The sequence below is a fragment of the Ursus arctos genome, unplaced genomic scaffold (genome assembly GCF_023065955.2).
Source record: "Ursus arctos isolate Adak ecotype North America unplaced genomic scaffold, UrsArc2.0 scaffold_3, whole genome shotgun sequence".
Classification (NCBI taxonomy): domain Eukaryota; kingdom Metazoa; phylum Chordata; class Mammalia; order Carnivora; family Ursidae; genus Ursus; species Ursus arctos.
Window position 1 is genome coordinate 74,516,913 of NW_026622985.1, and position 21,891 is coordinate 74,538,803.

Sequence of the window (21,891 nt, forward strand, 5' to 3'; positions counted from 1 at the left end):
GCAATTTTAATTATATCACTATAATCTGCCCACCCTAATAAATTATTCTATTATAAAGACAAGTTTCTTGTAGACAGAAAGTGCAAAATCAAATGTACAAAGTTTTAAAAAATAGTTTAGGAAGGCAAAGTTTCTAAATGACAATTACTATCGTTGCCTCCCCAGTTATTTTAGGAATGAAACATACCTTCTTTATCTTCAAGTCATTTAAAACTCTGATCAGGTAAGGCAAGAGCAAGAACCACCCACAGATAAATCGTAATTCCTGCAAACAGGTTCTGGAGAGAGATAGTGATGTCCTGGGGGACTGTTCCCCTTCCACCCTTTTATAAGAAAGCAGAGAAATCTAACTCCTGCTTTCCCTCCTCCACCATTAGCAGTCCTTAACAAGCATTCCTGAAGAAAATAAAATTCAAGAAAATTCAAAGCTCCTTGGCAGTTCCAGCATCAACCTTTACTAGTTTCTAATGTTTCACAAAGTCCTCAGGGGTCTTCCCGTGAGAGTTAAGTGTGTGTAGGTGTACCTCAGTGGGTGAGTTTGCTGCCCATAATTGCTGCTTAGTAACTGTTATTAGAAGTCTACTAGGACTTGTAAGTTTTTCAGTTACATATCATTGTATTTTATAAATTGGTTGAGAATTATAAGTTATGATAATATAAGCAAATTTGGGGAATGCAAATTTTGGAGTATATCTCCCTGACAAATGATGGATCTAATAAATTCCAATCAAAGAAGAAAACCCACTGCTTTTCCTCTCAGTTTTGTTTGAATCAAAGTCTCAAGAGAGAAGGTGACTGAGGGACTGATAAAAGATTGGAGAAAGGAGGGAGGAGGTCATCACAGCAAAAATGAAACGCAAGGATAATTTTTCTGGAGGATTTGTAAGTGTAATTAAGCCAGAGACAACTAGCAGGCCAGGTTTAGGCGGTAGGAGAATCAGGACTGTCTCATTCTAGTCCCAGTCTGGGTCAGGTACTGAATGAAACCAATCTTTTACTGTTGTCATCCCACCATAGAGCTAGGGAGAAAAAACAAAACAAAACATAAAATTGAGGGTTTTTGCAATACAAGAAGTAGCAGCTAAGAGAAATAATCTCAGCATAGGCAAGATCACAGCAGGAAGCAGAAAATCAGGCGGAGGGGGGCGCGTGGGTGGCACAGCGGTTAAGCGTCTGCCTTCGGCTCAGGGCGTGATCCCGGCGTTATGGGATCGAGCCCCACGTCAGGCTCCTCCGCTATGAGCCTGCTTCTTCCTCTCCCACTCCCCCTGCTTGTGTTCCCTCTCTCGCTGGCTGTCTCTATCTCTGTCGAATAAATAAATAAAATCTTTAAAAAAAAAAAAAAAAAAAAAAAAAAGAAAATCAGGCGGAGAAACTACCCCTAACATTGAACTGACTCTCATGATAATTGCCATTTGTACGGTTCCTCAGAAAAATGTGAAAGAATTTGAAAAGAACAGAAAAAGAACACCAAAGGAGGATGTTTCTGTTGGATGGTGTAATGTTGACATTGCCCATGATAGTCACAGGCCTTTTTGTCACTATCACTTACTATTATTGAAGCACCCCAACCCTCTAAAACAAAACAAAGGTAAAAGACAAGAATTTACAAAACAGCCAGAGTGCTCCCTGGACCAATATACATAGGCTAACTCCAACTGTTTGTTAGCTCTTTTGTAAACACAGTATAAACAAACACTGCCCCTACCCTAACAAGCTAAATGCCCACAAACACCACACCAATGTATAAACTCCTAGGAGTCAGAGACTCTGTGCTCTGTGTTTTGGAATCCACCAATGTCTACTGTTCACCCTACACACACTGAGGCCCGAGGGATCCATGCGGTAACATGAAAGAAATAGATCTGGACCACGGATAGAACAGGGAAATGAAAAGAACAAACTGAGGGGGAGTGGAAAACACAAGGATAAAGAATGAAGTAAGTGGAGGGGCCAGGCCTCTAGCAGGAGAATGAAGGCAAATGTGTTCACTGCGTGCAAGTCCAGCGCAAGGAAAACAAGAACGAGCTGCCTTTGAAAACAGAGAAGTATTTCAGAAAGGGAAAAGAAGTCAAAGGTTTTATGAAAACACCCAAATCCTAGAATTCCTCTGTTGAATTTTAAGAAGGGAACTAGTTTGGGGCACCTGGGTGGCTCAGTCAGTTCAGTGTCCAACTCTTGGTGTCAGCTTAGGTCATGGGTGGTGAGATCGAGCCCCATGCTGGGCTCTGTGCTGAGCTTGGAGCCTGCTTAAGGTACTCTCTCTCCCTCTCCCTCTGCCCTGCCACTCCCTCACATGTGTGCTTGTTCTCTCTCTCTAAAAAAAAGAAAGAAAGAAGCAAATTAGTTCAAGAAATTAGTTTCACATCTAGCAATAACTTCTGCTCCTTAATACCTTTCTGCCCTTGCCTGCTTATATTCTCAGCCTCTTCTCTCAGCCTCGGCCCCTTCCTGGCTGTGAAAGCTCCGTGACTTGACTTGTGGAAGTATGGCTATGCTATCCGCTGAGCCACACAGTGAAATACCTTCTCACCTGAAAGGAAGGGAACTGTGTCCCTAAGCACCTAACAGGGTTCCCTGGCCTTTGTACTGAGTTGAATAATGTCTCCCCAAAATTCATGTCCACCCAGAACCTCAGAACGTGTTCTTGTTTGGAAATACAGTCTTGGCAGATAAAATTAAGGTAAGAATCAAGATGAGATCATACTGGATTCAGGTGAAAATGCCATTATAAGAGACAGAAAAGAACACACAAAAGCACAGGGAAGAAAGCCACGTGAAGACAGAAGCAAAGACTGGAGTTATGCTGCCTCAAGCCAAGGAACCCCAAAGGCACCAGGAACTAGAAGCAAGAAAACATTCTCTCCTCCCCCTAGAGGCTACAGACGAGCATGCACGAACCATCAGGGTGCTCCTTGATATCAGACTCTGGTCTCCAGGACTGTGAAACAATACATTTCTGTGGTTCTAACCCACCCAGTTTGTGGCACTTTATTACAGCAGCCCTCGGAAACCAATACACTTGCAAATCACCAAAGAGCCAGGTTGCCATCCAATGTTTGGGTGATCGTTCGTGTACCACTATCTGAAGACATAAAACAAAACAAAATCATGCAATGAACAAAAAAAGTTAAAATGTACAATAACTGCATAAGCAGGAATTTAAAGTCAAGATCACTTTGTTAGATTGATCTTTGAAAGATTATCTGCTCTTAATGTCTAGAAAAACTGAAGCTGACTCAGAGCTTCATTGTGAGCTCTAAAATCAATTTGAAATACAGGTACACTGAAGCTCTTTAATCCTATTTTTAAAAGATCTCTGCCTAGGTATTTGGAAAAGCAGCCTTATACCTACAATTTCTACAGAACCATTTCGCAAGAGTATCTCACTTACAAAAAAACTGTGAAAAGAAAAGTGGTGGAAACAAACTTGTTTTAATCATTTCATTCTTGACAAGTTGTCTGTAACTTAGCTCCCTCATTAGGTAGGCTGAAAAAAAGCTTACCAGAGAAATGGTGAATACTATCTCAAAAACAGCAGCATTGTTATTATTATACATGGTACACTGGGCACAATAACCCCCAGAATGTGAGAAAAAAGTCCGAAAAGTATCACCCTCAAATGAAACAGATGAAAAACAGCAAAAAGGAGGGAAGTGGCCAAATTTAGAAATTATTTCTAAATGATTTGCTGGAAGACTAGGAAATTTCCCAGCTCTTCTTCAGGGGACCCTGTTGTCCTCCCATGAAGATCTCTATGAGATACAACAACATAAACGAACTGTAACTTAATTGCTTGTTTTCTGCCTGAAGGAATGATATGGTAACAGAAGAGTAGTGAGATGCATGGAATCTAAAAAAAGGTACACAGGGTCTTGTGCAATGAAAGAGTGTCTATATCCCTACAGTAGAGACACAGGGGTAGATCCAGACTTGGGGGAAATACTATCTGGAGGACCTTCGTTTTCTTCCTTCCTTCCTTCCTTCCTTCCTTCCTTCCTTCCTTCCTTCCTTCCTTCCTCTCTCCTTTTTCTTTTTTTTAGTAAGCTCTACACCCAACGTGGGGCTTGAATTCACAACCCTGAGATCAAGAGTCACATGCTCTACCAACTGAGCTGGCTAGGCCATACCTGGGGGGCCTTTTTAATATAAAAGGCAAAATTGTGAGTTCAAAATGAAATACAAAAGTAAATATTTATACAAAGACAAGAATTAGAGGCTTGCAAATTCAAGTCCCATTCTTCTGAAATCTCTTTAAGCAATTTACCAAAAATGTGTCTGTAGGAAGTCTTTCTGTTTGCAATTCTGGCTTCCCCGCTCTACATAGAACACACTACAGCTCCCAGCCTTTCCCAGCATTCACAGGGCTCAAGTACGGGAAGGGCCAAAGCTGAAGGGTTTTTTTTTTTTTTTTTTTTTACTTTATGTTACATCTACCTGGGTAGAGAAGGTTGCATCCAGACTGCATTGTAACACACTTCCCTGAGCAGGAGAGAATGCACTGTCAAGCAATGGCATGTACTTCTAATTGCAAATTAATAATAAACAGACACTTTGGCTTTCAATCTCTTTTGAGTTCATTCTGCATGAGTCAGTTCCTAAGAAGAAAAAGTGCTGACAACAATGAGGGAGGTTGGATGTTGGGGTCCCTAGCAAATAATACCATACTGAGAATCATAGTTGACCACCCAGGCCACACTATATTTTTGACCATCTTCACAAGTACTACCTAGTTCCAAGACCATATACCCACTTAGCAAGGAATACTTGACTCTTCCCCTTCCCAGACACACACACACACACACACACACACACACACACACACACACACCCCTCACAAGATACAGCTCACTCCATTCCCTAAAGACCAACTAGGATCTCAGTTTAGGATGAACTTATATCTAATACAGTGGTTCTTGGCACTGGCTGTGCATCAGAATCACAAATAAGAAAAATGTTCAAATAACAATATACAAAATAGATTTTTAAAAAAGAGGAATGATCAATGCCATTGGACCAAGGGATAAACCAGTGAGTTCATTAAAAAGAATCACATCTTGTTTCCCTGGTACAAGGTCATAGCAGTGCTATTTAGGAAATGGAGTGGTAGAGGAGGGGATGGGCTTTTTAGAAGAAGAAGAGTTAAGTTTCATGCATATTTCATTTGCGATACTGCAGAATATGTCTAGTACAGATAGCTAGTCACCATGTACTGCAATTACATACATGCATGTCTTTACCTTCTGGTAGACTGTGAGCCCCATGAGGTCAGATAATGTATCTTATTCATCTTTATAATCTTGGTGTCCATCTCAGAACCTGCAATCCAGAAGGAGCTCGATAAATATTTTATGAACGGATGAACAAATAAACAGATGTATGGAGTAAATTAACCAGTGTTTGATAATCTGTTTAGGAACTGAATCATCTGGACTGAAGCTTTCCATGCACATCCCAAGTCCCAGACAGAGACAAGAACTCTGGGACCTGAAGCCTTGATGTCTGTAAACACTGATTCTCTCATTGTCTACCTGCTCACCAGATTCTCCCAAAGACTACCTTCTCTTAGATTCTTCACTCCCTTACTCCACATGCCCATCAATTCATACCACTACTCCTTGCCATTACTCTGTAATGCCAATTGCTCATCTAGAATACCAACTGGTTATCTGCCCATATTCTCTATATTCTGTGTTCTGCCTTCCAAGCTGCATGTCCACTTGTAACTGCATCCCAATGCCAAAGGCTGTCCTCACCTGATCCCTCCCAATTTGTCATTCCATGGTGTATTAGTCCATGTACTAGCAGGAAATGAATGGTAAGCACAAAGACTGGAGCTGAAAGGGTTTAATGAAAGTATTATTTAAAGAGATATGGACGAGAATGGCTAAAATTAACAAGACAGGAAATAACAAATGTTGGTGAGGATGTGGAGAAAGGGGAACCCTTTTACAGTGTTGGTGGGAGTGCAAGCTGGTACAGCCACTCTGGAAAACAGTATGGAGCTTCCTCAAGAAGTTAAAAATAGAGCTACCCTACAACCCAGCAATTGCATTACTAGGTATTTACCCCAAAGAAACAAATGTAGTGATCCAAAGGGGCATCTGTACCCCAATGTTCATAGCAGCAATGTCCACAATAGCCAAACTGTGGAAAGAGCCCACATGCCCATCAACAGATGAATGGGTAAAGATATATATATATATATATATATATATATATATATACACACACACACACACACACACACACACACACACACACAATGGAATATTACTCAGCCATCAGAAAGGATGAATACTTACCATTTACATTGATGTGCATGGAACTGGAGGGTATTATGCTGAGTGAAATAAGTCAATCAGAGAAAGACAATTATCATACAGTTTCACTCATACGTGGAATATAATGCAGAGGATCATTGGGGAAGGGAGGGAAAACTGAATGGAAAGTAATCAGAGAGGGAGAAAAGCCATGAAAGACTCTTAACTATAGGAAACAAACTGAGGGTTGCTGGAGGGGAGGTGGGTGGGAGTATGGGGTAATTAGGTGATGGGCATTAAGGAGGGCACATGATGTGATGAGCACTGGGTGTTATACGCAACTGATGAATTACTGAACACTAAATCTGAAATTAATGATGTACTATATGTTGGCTAACTGAAGTTAAATTAAAAAAAAAAAAAAAAACAGAGATATGGACAAGGCTAGGAGAAAAACGCCTAGAGAAACACCCAGGAAACAACAGTGGGAAATCATTGTCGACCCGAACTAAAGAGGCAAGAATGGTGAGCGTTGCTTCCGGAAACTGGAAAAAGTTTGAAGCCACAGAAGAATTGCTGATAGAAGCTGTAACCATAGAATACAGCCTTTGCCAAAACTGTGGTCAAGTAAAGGTGGAAGAGGGGAAATAAGTACACTAACCTCTTTCCCTTCCCACCTTCCAACACTCCATGGCTGTCTTCCTTTGACCAAACTGATCTAGAAGCCAAAGGGCAAAGGGACACTGGTAATGGAATCCATAGAGGTCAGTGTTCTAGGGCACACAAGGTGAAGGGCATGGTATGGATCAAGATATGGGTGGGGGGAAGCAAACTGAGAATAACCAATACAGTCCATCTCCCTTTTACTACTCAGTTTCCACTCTTGACCTTTAACTGGATGAAGAACTTCTGATCCCATCACGGAGAAACACAGTCTCATCAGCTCCAGTAACATTGTTGAGTGATGTCAGTTCTGTCATACTTCCTACTGGAGCCTAAACCGTAAAGTTAGCCACCATTAGCACTCTTCTTAAAATGTAAGAAGAAAAAGAAGAAAACAGTTAATGAACTTAAAACTAGCTTCTACAGTGTTTTGAAGCTGGTCAAAAGACCTAAATTGGTAATAATAGCTTCCCTGTTTTATCACTCATTCCCTTACCCACTACCAATACTTGGCAGTACAGAATTTTTTTTTAATTTCAGCATATTGACACACAACGTTACATTAGTTTCAGGTGCACGACATAGTGATTCAACTTCTCTGCATATCATCTTATGTTAACTGCAAGTAAAACTACCATCTGTCACCATACAACGCTCTTACAGTATCTTTGACCATATTCCCTACGCTGTGCCTTTTATTCCCATGACTTATTCACTCCCTAACTGGAAGCCTGTATCTTCCACTCAAAGAGTCCCTTGGCATTTTTTTCTTCCCATACTCCAAAATTTGGCCAGAGTATCTCATCAGCCCAATTCAACAAGAAAACTTAGGGCAAACTCTGGTAACGCAATCCATAAAGGTCACAGAACAAGTCAGAGAGACCTGGAGAATGGGTGAGATGGAGTAGTCAGATAATAAAGAGACTTTTTTTTTTTAAAAAAGTGACTTGTTTTTTAAGTCATAACTCCTGAATTATAAAGTTTAAGCTTGAGAAGATTTTAAATCTTCTTTACTGGATAAAAATATCAGTATCTGTTTCTTTAAATTAATATAATTAATATAAAAGAATATATGTATATGGAAGACTCTCTCTGTTCTAGAGGCCTGGGACCCCACTATCTAAATCTATTTCTTGGCAAACCGTAAGAGATTCTTAACTATAGGAAACAAACTGAGGGGAGGTGGGCAGGGGGATGAGGTAATTGGGTGATGGACATTAAGGAGGGCACCTGATGTAATAAGCACTGGATGTTATACACAACTGATGAATCACTTAATTCTACCCCTGAAACTAATAATACACTATGTGTTAACTAAATTGAATTTAAATAAAAAATTTTTTAAAAAAATCCATTTCTTAATGGGAAGATTACTTGGCAAATGCCAACGTGACTTACAATTATTTTACTTTGATTATATTTTCCTTTTGAGGTTTAATGAGTTTGAATAATTTGTTGGTGCCATTTTGTTAAAATGGAATTTATCAGTTTTAGAATATAATTTTATTACAAATTATATTTGATATAATTACAACTAGAAATATCCCTTCAATAATACTGTACATGTTTGCCAATGCTATTAGGAGCAAATAAAATTACCACAGCAAATGTCACCTTTTTTTAAATTTCTCATCACCTGGCCAGGATAGCTTTATTCCCTCCCAGTCATATCCATTTCATAGAGCCAAAAACAAATCTGAGGAAGAGTGGGCAAAAAGCTTCATTTCCTGCATGTGCTTCTCTCAGCCTCTCACCAGCAACACCTACTATTATTGCTCCCCATAAACTTTCCATTTTTGGTGAAGGAGAGGAAGCAGGAAAGAGGTGGCTTGTGTTCAGGCTGCTGCTGTTGTTGCAAAGATAAATAAGTTTATTTCAACATATTTATATTTAAAATAACGTTAGCATGACTAATGACTATTATGTATATCATTATCTCAATAAATGAAGAAAGAGGATGAAACTGGAGAAATGCAATTTCCTTTTTTCCCTACTTCATTATGATCACCAAATTTGTCCAGTGTCTGTCTCACTGAAGCTTGATCATTAATATTTACACCAGTTTACATCTTATGCCATGAATATTTACTATTTTTATTGATAATGTTAGCTTGCTTGCTAGCATTTTCATAACAAAATACCATAGACTGGGTGGCTTAAACAGAAATGTATTTCCTTACATTTCAGAGGCCACAAGTTCAAGATCAAAATGTCAGTGGATCTGATTTCTTCTGAGGCCTCACTCCTCGACTTGTAGATGGCCAGCTTCTCACTGTACCCTCACATGGCCTTTCTTCTGTGCAGGAACATCCCTGGTGTCTGTAGGTACTAATCTCCTCTTTTTATAAGGCTGCCAGTTACAATGCCTCATTTTAACTTAATCACTTCTTAAAAGCTTCTGTCTCTAAATACAGTCACGTCTGAGGTACTGGATGTTAGGGCTTCGACATATGAATTTTGAAGGGGACACAGTTCAACCCATAACGGATGGTATGTTTACACTACAACATCGGCCTTGCACTGTGTACAAGCCATATTCCTGCTTCTCTGTCAACACCAGGCTAATGTTTATCTGCTTTTCTTTCCTCCTTGCACTGACTGACATGCAGTTTTTATTGTGAAAGAGCATGATGAAGTAGCCTAGTGACAGATAATAAGTTTTTGGCAGTCTCTTGAGATATATTGATACCTATCAGGAATCACTTAGTTATAAAAACATTGGCATGGGGCTAGAGTCTGTGTGGGTAGTAGAGAATCCTGCAGAGCACGTGCTGGAGTAGTAAGAAGAAGAAGGGTACTAAGAGAGTATGATGTGAAACCAAAAGGGGCCAATACAAGGGGAAGTTTAATGTTAAGAAGAATAAGAGAGTGTCTGAAGAAGTTTCCAAACCAAAGCATAGGCAGTTGAGAGGACCCTGAATTGAGAGGGTGCATAATGCCTAATACAATAGACAGAGATGAAGAGTTGTATTAGAAAATCCAAATGCAGGGGCACCTGGGTGTTTCAGTCGGTTAAGCGTCTGACTCTTGATTTTGGCTCAGGTCATGATCTGAGTCATGGGATGGAGCCCCACATCAGGCTCTGTACCCAGTGGGGAGTCTGGTTGAGGATTCGCACTCTCCCTCTTCCCCTCTCCCCACTTCTGCTATCTCTTTCTCTCTCTCTCAAAAAGATAAATAAATCTTAAAAAAAAAAAAAAAAAGAAGGGGCGCCTGGGTGGCACAGCGGTTAAGCATCTGCCTTTGGCTCAGGGCGTGATCCCGGCGTTATGGGATCGAGCCCCACATCAGGCTCCTCCGGTATGAGCCTGCTTCTTCCTCTCCCACTCCCCCTGCTTGTGTTCCCTCTCTCACTGGCTGTCCCTATCTCTGTCGAATAAATAAATAAAATCTTTAAAAAGAAAAGAAAAGAAAAGAAAAGAAAATCCAAAGGTAGTGTTCCAGCAAGATACCTACATGACCATATACAGGGAAATCCAAGACTAGAATTAGAAAACTTAAGGCTGTAGATAAGGATTTGGTGTGTGCATGCACAGACAACACAAACCAGGAGTTGGTGAGGATACGAACAGCAAAGAAAAAGAGGAGAGTTGAGGACACAAACTCTTCTGGAACCCTTCTGGACTGGACTTATGATTCCATTTCTATGTCATTCCTGAAAAGACAAAATTATAGCAACAGAGGATAAATCATTGGTTGCCAGGGCTTAAGGATGGGAATTAGATGTTACTACACAGGATGTTACTACCATGAGGGAGTTTTGTGGATGATATAACTGTTCTGTATCTTGACTGTGGTAGTGGTTAGAGTTTAAGAATTTATACATATGTTAAAATTCATAAATTTATTCTCAAAAAAGGGTAAATTTTACTCTAAGTTTACTTTTATTTTTTATTTTTATTTTTTGAGAGAGAGAGAGAGTGTGGGTGCACAAGTGTGCAGTGGGGGAGGGGCAGAGGCAGGGGGAGAGAGAGAATCTTAAGCAGGCTTCATGCCCAGTGGGGAGCCCAACACTGGACTTGATCTCATGATACTGAGATCATGACCTTAGCCAAAACCAAGAGTCAGACACTCAACTGACTGAGCCACCCAGGAGCCCCATGAATGTTTATTTTTAACCTAAAGTAACGGTTATACAAGTTTTTATTTTGACTTTTTTCTTCCCAATCAGGTAAAAGACCCATTGATCTATTTCGGCTGCTGAGAAACCTCTCCAGACTATTGAACACTAGAACTTCCCAAACTGGTTTACTCAGGGAAATGGTTCAAGATAAACTAATAGCTTTGGTGGGGGAGGGGGGAAATTCCTCAACTCAGTCAGACAGGTTTCTTTTCTTTTTTATTATGAAAAAGTATTTCCTAGATTCTTTAATATCTTATTGTTTATTGTGAAGCTCTGAAAGAATAATTTATGACACATTACCCAAGCTTCTACAACTAGAAGATTTATTATTCTTGGTGTATTAACATATCCCTGAGGTAGCAGTTGTCTTAGCTAAATCCGCTACAGCAAAATACCATAGACTGGGTGATCTAAACAGAAATTTCTCATAGCTCTGGGGACTAGAAGTCCAAGACCAAGGCACCAGCAAATTCAGTTCCTGGTGAGATCCTTCTTTCTGATATGTTGTGTTTTCATTTTGCTACTCAGGAGGGGGATTATGAGGTATATGAGAAGCTTAACTTTATAAATAACTGCCAATCTGTTGTCCAGAACAGCTCTATCATGTTTTATTACCACCAGGAAGCCAGAAGAGTTACAGTTATCCTGCTTCCCCACCAGTACTCTGTATGTTTAGTCATCTTAATTTTAGAAAGTCTAATACATGGATTATGATGGCATTAAAATTGTGGTTTTATTTTTTTTAAGATTTACTTATTTACTTGAGAAAGAGAGAGCAAGCAGGAGGAGGGGCAGAGAGAGAGAGAGAGAAAATCCTGAAGCAGACTCCCTGCTGAGTGCAGAAACACGGGGGCTCGGCGCAGGGCTCGATCCAGGACCCTGAGATCATGACTTGAGGTGAAATCAAGAGTCAGCCACTTAACTAACTGAGCCACCCAGGTGCCCCAAAACTGTACTTTTATTTTGCGTTTTCCTACTGGCTAATGCTATTGAATATCTTCTCATGTGCTTGTTGACCTTCCATACAACCCCTTGGGTGATCTGACTTTTCAAGTATTTTGTACGTTCTTAATTGGAGTCTTTGTTTTCTTTCTCTTCGGTTTTGAGGGATTTTATATAGTCTGGATATAAAATCTTTGTAGACTATCTGGATTGCAAATATTTTCTTTCAATCTGTAACTTCTCTTTTTTACTCCCTGGACAATGCTTTCCACAGAAAGAAACATTTATATTTGATGAAGTCTAATTTATTAATATTTTTTTATGGACTGTGCTTTTGCTGCCTTATCCAAGAACTTTTTTATTTAATCCCATAAAGATTTTTCCTAGGTTTACTTCTAAAATTAATAAATAACTTCTAATCTGTTTTCTAGAATGGCTCTATCATGGTTTTAAGTTTTACATTTAGACTTAAGACCCATTTTAAGATTAATTATTGCATAAGATGTGAGGTTATGTCAAGGTTCGTTCTTTCTTTTCTTTCTTTCTTTCTTTCTTTCTTTCTTTCTTTCTTTCTTTCTTTCTTTTTCTTTCTTTCTTTTTTTTTTTTTTTTTGACTAGTGGTTGTCTAATTGCTCCAGCATGACTTGTTTAAAGGCTACCCTTTCTCTATTGAATTGCCTTTGCATCTGTGTCAAAAATAAATCAACAGCATTTGTATAACTCTAATTCTGGACTATCTATTCTGCTCCTTTGATGTATGTGTCTCTTTGCCAATACCACACAATCTCAATTGCTCTAGCTTTATAGTAAATCTTAAAATCAAATATTATAGTTCCTCTGATTTTATTCCTCCTTTTAAAAGTGTTTTGGCTATCCTAGTTCTTTGGCCTTCACATACAAATGTTTATATATCAAAAAAATCTTGTTGTGATTTTCATTTGAATTACATTAAATCTGTAGATCAATCTGTAGATTAGAAGAATTGATATCCTCATTTTTAAGTCCTTTAATTCATGAGCATTTATTTAGGTCCTCTTTGAGTTCCTTCCTCAAAATGTGCAGTTTTTGGCATACAGATCCTGTACATTTTTTTGTTAGCTTCATACCCAAGTACTTAAAGTTTTGGAGTTATTAAAAAGCATTTTTAAAATGTCAGTTTCAACTGTTATTGTTAATATGTGGAAATATAATTGGTATTTTTGTTGATCTTTATCCAGTTTTCAACCATCAAACTTATTTTACAGAACTCAAAAAGAGGGGAACATTCTATTATGTTAATGCACACATTTATCATTTCTTTTTTAAAGATTTTATTTATTTACTTATTTGAGAGAGAGAGAGAGCATGAGGGAGGGGCAGAGGCAGAGGGAGAAGCAGACTCCCTGCTGAGCAGGGAGCCTGATGCGGGGCTTAATCCCAGGACCCCAATATCACGACCTGAGCTGAAGGCAGACACCTAATCAACTGAACCACCAAGGCGCCCCCAAATACTTATCATTCCTGTTGCTGTTCCATCATTCCTGATATGCCATGTTTCCTTCTGGTATCATTTTCTTTCTGTCTGAAAAATGTACCTTAGCAATTATTTTAGAGCAGCTGTATTGGCAACAAAGTCTCTTAGTATTCCTTCATCCGAGAATCTTTGACTATTCTGGATACCTCATGTAAGTAGACTCATGCAGTATTTTTCCTTCTGTGACTGGCTTATTTCACTTAGCATAATGTCTACAAAATCCATCCATGTATAACTTATGCTAGAATTTCCTTCTTGTTTTAAGGCTGAGTAATATTCTTGTTTTTGCATGTGTGTGTGTGTGACATTTTCTTTATTCATTCATTTACTGATACTTAGGTTGTTTCTACCTCTTGGCTATTATGAATAATGCTGTAATGAACATGACAGTGCAAGTATCCCTTTGAGATTCTCTTTTCAATTCTTTTGGATAAATACCCAGAAATGGGATTGCTGGATCATAAGGTAGTACTACTTATTATTTTTTGAGGAACCTCCACACTGTTTTCCACAGAAGATCCACTATTTTACATTCCCATCAACAGTGCACAAGGGTTCCAATTTCTTCACATCCTCTCAAACACATTATTTTCTGTTTTGACGGGTTTTTTTTTTAATAATGGTCATTCTAACACATGAGGTGAGGTGGTATCTCATTATGTTTTTTATTTGCATTTCTCAGATGATTAATGATGTTTAACATCTTTTCATACACCTGTTGACCATTGCGTATCTTCTCTGGAGAAATGCCCCTTCAAGTACTTTGCCCATTTTTAAATTGGGTTATTTGCGTATTTGTTGTTGAGTTGCAGGAATTCTTTATATATTTTGGATACCAACCTCTTATCAGATATATGGTTTACAAATATTTTCTCCCTTTCCATAGTTCTCTTTTCACTCAGCTTCCTTTGTTGTGCAGAAGCTTTTTAGTTTAATGTAGTCCAATACGTCTATTTTTTCTTTTGTTGTCTGTGATTTTGACATCATATCCAAGAAATATTACCAAACCCAGCGATACAGAGCTTTTTCTCCATATTTTCTTCTAGAAGTTTTAAGTTTCAAGTCTTACGTTTAAGTCTTTAAGCCATTTAGAGTTGACTTTTGTGTTTGCTGTAAGATAAGTGTACAGTTTCATTTTTTGCATGTTCGTATCCAGTTTTCCCAACACTATTTGTTGAAGAAACTTTCCTTTCCCCACTGCGTAGTCTTGGCATGCTTGTCAAAGATCATTTGACCACATAAGTGTGGGTTTATTTCTGTGCTCTCTATTATGTTCCATTGATATATATGTCTGTCTTTATGCCAGTACCATAATGTTTGATTACTGTAGCTTTGTAATATGTTTGGAAGTTAGAGAATGTGAGGCGTCTAGCTTTGTCCTTATTTCACAAGATTATTTTGGCTATTTGGGATCTTTTGTTATGACATATGAATTTTATGATTTTTTTCTATTTCTATAAAAAATGTCATTAGGATTTTGATACAAATTGTATTGAGTCTCTAAATTGCTTAGGGTAGTATGGAAATTTTAACAATATTTTGTCTTGGAACACTTCTGAACTCATTTTGTGAGGCCAATGTTACCCTGATATTAAAGATAGGCAGATGCTACAAGAACATTACAGGTCAATAGCTCTTACGAATATAGATGCAAAAATCCTCAACAAAGTACTAGCAAGCTGACTCCAACAGCACATTAAAAGGAACATACACCAGGGCAGCTGGGTGACACAGTCAGTTAAGTGTCCTACTGTTGGTTATGACTCAGGTCATGATCTCAGGGTGGTGAGCTCAAGCTCCGTGTCAGGCTCTGTGCTCAGCATGGAGTATGCTTAAGGCTCTCTCTCTCTCTCTCCCCCTCAGCTGCTCCCCCTCTAAAATAAATAAATAAATCTTAAAAATATATAAAAGGAGCATACACCATGATCAAGTGGGATTTTTACAAAGAATGCAAGGATGGTTCAACATATAGAAATCAATCAATCTGATACATCACATTAATAGAACAAAGGATAACAATTACATGATCATCTCAATAGATGTAGAAAAGACATTTGACAGAATTGAACACCCTTTCATGATAAAAATACTCGGAAAACTAGGAATAGAAGGAAATTACCTCAACATAATAAAGGCCAAATATGAGAAGGCCACAGCTAACATCATTCTCAATGGTGAAAAACTGAAAGATTTTCCTCTAAGATCAGGAATAAGATAAGGGTGTCCAGTCTTGGTATTTCTATGCAACATAGACTGGAAGTCCTAGCCAGAGCAATTAGACAAGAAAAAGAAATAAAAGACATCCAAATCAAAAAGGAAGAAATAAAAGTATCTCAGTTCACAGATGACATGATCTTATATGTAGAAAACCATCAAGATTTCATCTTTAAACTGTTAGAACTAATGTATAAATTTAGCAAAGTTGCAGGATACAAAATCAACCACAAATATGTATACACAAATATCTCTATACACTAACAGTGAGCAATCCAAAAAGGAAATTTAAAAAACTATACCATTTACAATAGCACCAAAAAGACTAAAATACTTAGGAAAAAAACTTAACCAAGGAAGTGAAAGATTCGTACACTGAGAACTACAAAGCCCTGATGAAAGAAATTTTAAAAGACACAAATAAATGGAAATGACATCTTATGTTCATGGACCAGTTTCCCTCTAAGCACGGTGCAGTTTATACTTGTGAGTCCTTGTCCTTCTTTTGTCCCAGCTTAGCATATCATTACAGAATATCATCTTTTTTTTTATATTTTATTTATTTATTTGTTTATTTATTTATTTAAGAGAGAGTGAGAGCAAGGGGTGGGTAGGGGCAGAGGGAGAGGGAATCTCAAGCAGACTCTGCACTGAGCGTAAAGCCCAATGCAGAGCTCCATCTCCTGACCCTGAGATCATGACCTGAGGCGAAATCATGAGTTGGATGCTTAACTAACTGAGCCACCTAGGCACCCCCAGAATATCATCTTTTTAACCATTTATTGCACCCATGATTTTCTGTCCCTTCCTGTTTTCCAGTTCTGAAAATCACTGATGACTAGAATTGCTGCTTAAGAATGAAGGGTTGCAGGGGCGCCTGTGTAGCACAGTCATTAAAGCGTCTGCCTTCGGCTCAGGGCGTGATCTCGGCGTTCCGGGATCGAGTCCCACATCAGGCTCCTCCGCTGGGAGCCTGCTTCTTCCTCTCTCACTCGCCTGCTGTGTTCCCTCTCTCACTGGCTGTCTCTCTGTCACATAAATAAATAAAATCTTAAAAAAAAAAAAAAGAATGAAGGGTTACAAACTGGTGCTGGAAATGGTTAAGAGGAATAAAAAAGTAATCTTGTGCTCTTTTATCTTCATCCTATTATATAAAGGGCTAAAATACCTGATACAGTACCCAAGATACTGTAAAACATAAATGTAGTTTCATCAGACAAGGTCAGGGTTTTGTTAAGTAGAAAAGTAACAGGACCATTTGGAATATTCTGGAGTTTGTTGACAACAGAAATACCAAGAAAGAAGACGGCTATTGTTAAGAGGGAAGTTTCAAGGAGATATAGGCCTAGGCAGAATTCACACACACACACACACACACACACACACACACAAATTAGGTTGAACTAGATAGGGATGAAAAAATGGTAAAAGGTAATTGGAGGGTTTTCAGTGGCATTTGAGTTCTATAACTTGCCCCCCTCCCTTCTGAGATACGTGATGGAAAGAATATATTCTAAAAATCAGTAGCTAAGCGAAAATTTATTGTCAATTTTATTAACACTTGGTACATGCCCTATATCTCAATGGTAAATGATAAATAAGAAGATACAGCTTAAGATCAGAGTTAAAGGGAGATCTACTCTCTTATGAGTACTGGAAGGGAAGCAAGGACAGTTGGAGGGAGGGATGATGAGCAAAACATTAATCTAATTCACTAACCCAACCAGCCACGTGAATGAGAAAGGTAGGCCTACTTCACTTACCCAGTCTTCTGCTTGTTATGAAGACACTATCCAATTTATCAAATTTTCATTTAAGTCCAAGAGCATAGGGATTCAGATTCCAAAGATTCAGGATTGCAATTCCTCCTCCCATGGACAGGAGTGATGATAGGGTGAAAAAAAGGAAGGCCAGAGAGGCTCATTTCAAATTCCTCTAAAATGTGATTGTGGGTTGGACCCCAAGTCTCTTGTTTATGAACAGACACAGAAACATAGGATAGAAGGGTAAATACTTCCCCTTTTCCACAGTAGTTAATTAACCCAAAGATTTCAACAAGAACACTGGTGTAGTAAGGGCACCTGTTGCAAACTGAGTCATAGGCTCATTTCAAACATCAAGGAAATAGAATTAGTTACTGGGTTGTAGTATTTTTTAAGTGAAAACAAGGTCAGCTGACTTGATTTTCAAGGAAACTCATGAATTATGGAACAATGAAAATGTAACCAGATATTCACTGCAATTTATTCTTTTTTTTTTTTTAAGATTTTAAAAAGGGGCAGACACAGAGGGAGAGAGAATTTCAAGCGGACTCCACACCAAAGGTGGAGCCTGAGGTGGGGCTCAATCTCACAACCCCAAGATCATGACCTGAGCTGAAATCAAGAGTTGGACACTTAACCAACTGAGCCACCCAGGCATCCCCCACTGCAATTTATTCTTGAATGTTGGAAATGAAAGTTTCCATACCTTCCTTCATGAACTGGTACAAGCTTCCCGAATCATGAGATGCTGTTCTTTATATGCCCCTCAGTTTTATATCCCAAATTTTAAGCAACTTCTTCACTTTAAGAGAGAGTGAATGAATTCCTGTGGACCAGAACATATTAATTAATCTCTTTATTCTCACAAACATCTAGCATGGAGGCTAACACATAGGAGATGCTCAGTAAATGTTCATTCAATTAATTAGAGAAGGAAATTAATAGCAATATACAGGAACCAACTGGAGCTGGATACTACTGATGGTTAAATATTTAGAAATTTTGACAGTCAGCCATTGTTAGCTTAAAAGCCACCATGATGGAAGTATTTACACCATAGAAATCAGCAACCACTATGAAACCAGGACTTGCTTGCCCATTCATTCATTCATTCATTCATTCCATTTAGAGGGATAATTTTTCAGCACACCACTGCCCATCCCTGTCATTGACACTCATTCTAATCTTTTCACTGTGGAAGTATCTCTCTTCCAGGTGATTTAAACCTACGTTTACTAACTTCTGATAGATGGCAATACAGCCAAATAATGTCTTGTCTGTCTATTTTGCATTATCAGGTATATTTTGTTTGGTCACATCTTAAGAAAGTATCAAAATCTGGATGTATTAAGAGCTCTTAATCTGGAGCTCTTAATCTATATGTTTTTTTCTCCTTGGTTTTAAGTATATATTCATGTAGACTTTTTTAAAAGCCTAATACTTAAAAGTTAACATTGGTCAAGGGAACCCAAGGCAAAAGCTAAATAAGCTCTGGCAAACTAAAAGAATTTATGAAATTACAAGTACACATAAAGATTCACTGACATGATGCAGAAAACAGTGAAGCTATTGCTTCCCATGCAGTAGCAGCCTGTTTTGTGCCTTGAACAAAAGGAACAAAAATTAATCCTTCAAACACTTTTACCAACATTTCAAAGCCAAGGTCCAAATATATTGAACACTGCCACTTATAAGCATTCCTGTGGCTCTTACAAAACATCACTCTGACTAAACTCTATATATGAAGGAGAAAAGGGGGGAATTAAGTGCCTCACCCTAATGCACAATGTTTCAAAAGCATTATTTGTGTCTCTGGTATTTATTTTAAAAGACTCTTTTTTTCAATTCAATGAGAAAATGCAGTCAAATAGATTGATTTTGAAAGATCACTAGTTTCAGAACCCTGGTAATTTTTATTGCCTTCTCAATATTGAAAGTCTTTATTTTTTTCAGAAAACTAGAGCCAGGCAGAGAATGATGAGCATTTAGAACTAACAAAATTTCTCACAAGTTAGCTACTCATAGGTTTTGACCTTTATTATTCACAAATACATAGCAATAGAAGAAGTGACTCTATTTACACTCACTATGTGATATGCTACTTCATATAACCATGAATTTCCCATTCCTCAGGGGTAAAACACTGTATCATCTGGAGCAATCCAATGTAACTCCTTCTATAAATTCAACCTAGAGAAATCACTGAATACTAATGGAAATTTATGAAATAAATAACTTTTTTTAATAATAATTTTTATTGTTAGTCACCATACAGTACATCCTTAGTTTTTGATGTAGCATTCCATGATTCATTGTTTGCATATAACACCCAGTGCACCATGCAATACGTGCCCTTCTTAATACCCATCACCGGCCTAGCCCAATCCCCCACTCCCCTCCCCTCTGCAGCCCTCAGTTTGTTTCCCAGAGTCCGTAGTCTCTCATGGTACATTCCCCCTTTTGTTTACCCCCCCTTCATTCTTCCCTTCCTTCTCCTACCGATCTTCCTGCTATTTCTTATATTCCAAAAATGAGTGAAACCATATGATAATTGTCTTTCTCTGCTTGACTTATTTCACTTAGCATAATCTCCTCCAGTGCCGTGCATGTTGCTGCAAATAATGTTGTGTAATCGTTCTTTCTGATGGCTAAGTAATATTCCATTGCATATATGGACCACATCTTCTTAATCCAGTCATCTGTTGAAGGGCATCTCGGCTCCTTCCACAATTTAGCTATTGTGGACAAAGCTGCTATGAACATTGGGGTGCATATGGCCCTTTAAATTTAAATTCATAATTCATAATTATTCTCATAATAAATTTATTATGAGATAATAAATGAGGCTGTAAGACTGTTCTGATACAAAATTGTGAAGTTATTCTGGAAAATTTTCTTTACTCCTTCCTTCTCCTTCTCTATGTCCTCTCTAGGCACAAAGTTATCTAAATTCTAATGAATGAAGCTTTTTGATTTTAGCCAATCTGACAGGTATAAGGTAATATCTCATTGTGGTTTTGATTTACATTTCCCTGATGATTAGTGATGTTGAATGTATTTTCCGTGTCTGTTGGTCATCTGTATGTCTTCTTTAGAGAATGGTTAACAACAAAAAGACAAGAGAAAACAAGTGTTGCTAAGAATGTGGAGAAAACAGAACAGTCATACACTGTTGGTGGGAATGTAAATTGGTATAGCCACTGTGGTAAACAGTATGGAGGTTCCTCAAAAAATTAAAAATTGAAATAACAGCCTAGAAATAAACCCACAATTACATGGCCAGTGAATCTTTGACAAAGGAGGCAAAAATGTGCAATAGATAAAGACAGTCTCTTCGACAAATGATGTTGAGAAAACTGCACAGCTATATGCAAAAGAATGAAAATGGACCACTTTCTTCCACCATACACAAAAATAAGCTCAAAATGGATTAAGGACCTAAAATGTGAGGACTTGAAACTGTAAAAATCATAGAAGATAGCTACAGGCAGTAATTTCTCTGACATTGATTGTAGCAACATTTTTCTAGATAGGTCCCTGGAGACAAGGGAAACAAAAGCAAAAATAAACTATTGGAACAACATCAAAATAAAAATATTCTAAACACAGCAAAGGAAACAATCAACAAAACTAAAAGACAACACACTGAATGGGAGAAGATATTTATAAATGACATATCTGATAAAGGGTTAGTATGCAAAATATGCAGAGAACTGATACAACTCAACACACACAAAAAAACAAATAATCCAATTAAAAAATGGGCAGAAGACACGAACAGACATTTCTCCAAAGAAGAAATACTATACTGTACTCCTGAAACTAATATGACACTGTATGTTAACTATACTGGAATTAAAATTTTTAAAAAGTTTAAACAAAGTTAGGGGGGAAATCAATCAATCAATCAATCAATAAAAATGGAAATAGAAATACCATATGTTCTAATAATTCCATTACTGGGTACTTATCCAAAGGGAAAAAACCTACTAATTTGAAAATATACATGCACCCCTAAGTTTATTGCAGCACTATTTACAATAGCCAAGATATGGAAGCAATTTAAGTGTCTATCAATTTAAGTGTCTATTAAGATGGGAGATACATACATACATAGGGAAATATATATGGAATGGAATAGGAAATAGATGATAGATAGACAGATAATGGAATATTACACAGAACATAAAAAGGGACGATACTGTGCCATTTGCAACAACATGGATGGACCCAGAGGGTATTATGCTAAGTGAAATAAGTCAGACTGAGAAAGACAAATGCCGCATGACTTCACTTGTATGTGGAATCCAAAAAACCAAATGAATGAACAAACAAACAAAAAGTGGGATCAGACCTATAGAGAGAACAAATCGAGGGTTGCCAGAGGGGCAGGGGGTAGGAGGATAGGCA

At 38.0% G+C, this 21,891-nt stretch overlaps 1 protein-coding gene and 1 long non-coding RNA gene across 2 annotated transcripts in view; both read right to left on the reverse strand.

The window, feature by feature from the left end:
• Nucleotides 1-3,080, reverse strand: part of AASS (aminoadipate-semialdehyde synthase) — a 62,410-nt gene extending 59,330 nt beyond the window's left edge. The window contains exon 1 of the mRNA XM_026510188.4: nt 2,902-3,080. The gene's annotated coding sequence lies outside the window, so the exon portion shown is untranslated. The remainder of the gene's footprint in view (nt 1-2,901) is intronic.
• Nucleotides 3,081-6,718: 3,638 nt separating this feature from the next.
• Nucleotides 6,719-21,891, reverse strand: part of LOC130542046 (uncharacterized) — an 81,403-nt gene continuing 66,230 nt past the window's right edge. Inside the window, exons 4-6 of the long non-coding RNA XR_008956324.1 lie at nt 18,188-18,307; nt 7,152-7,258; nt 6,719-6,981 (exon numbers count right to left, since the gene is read on the reverse strand). This is a non-coding gene — a long non-coding RNA (uncharacterized LOC130542046). The remainder of the gene's footprint in view (nt 6,982-7,151; nt 7,259-18,187; nt 18,308-21,891) is intronic.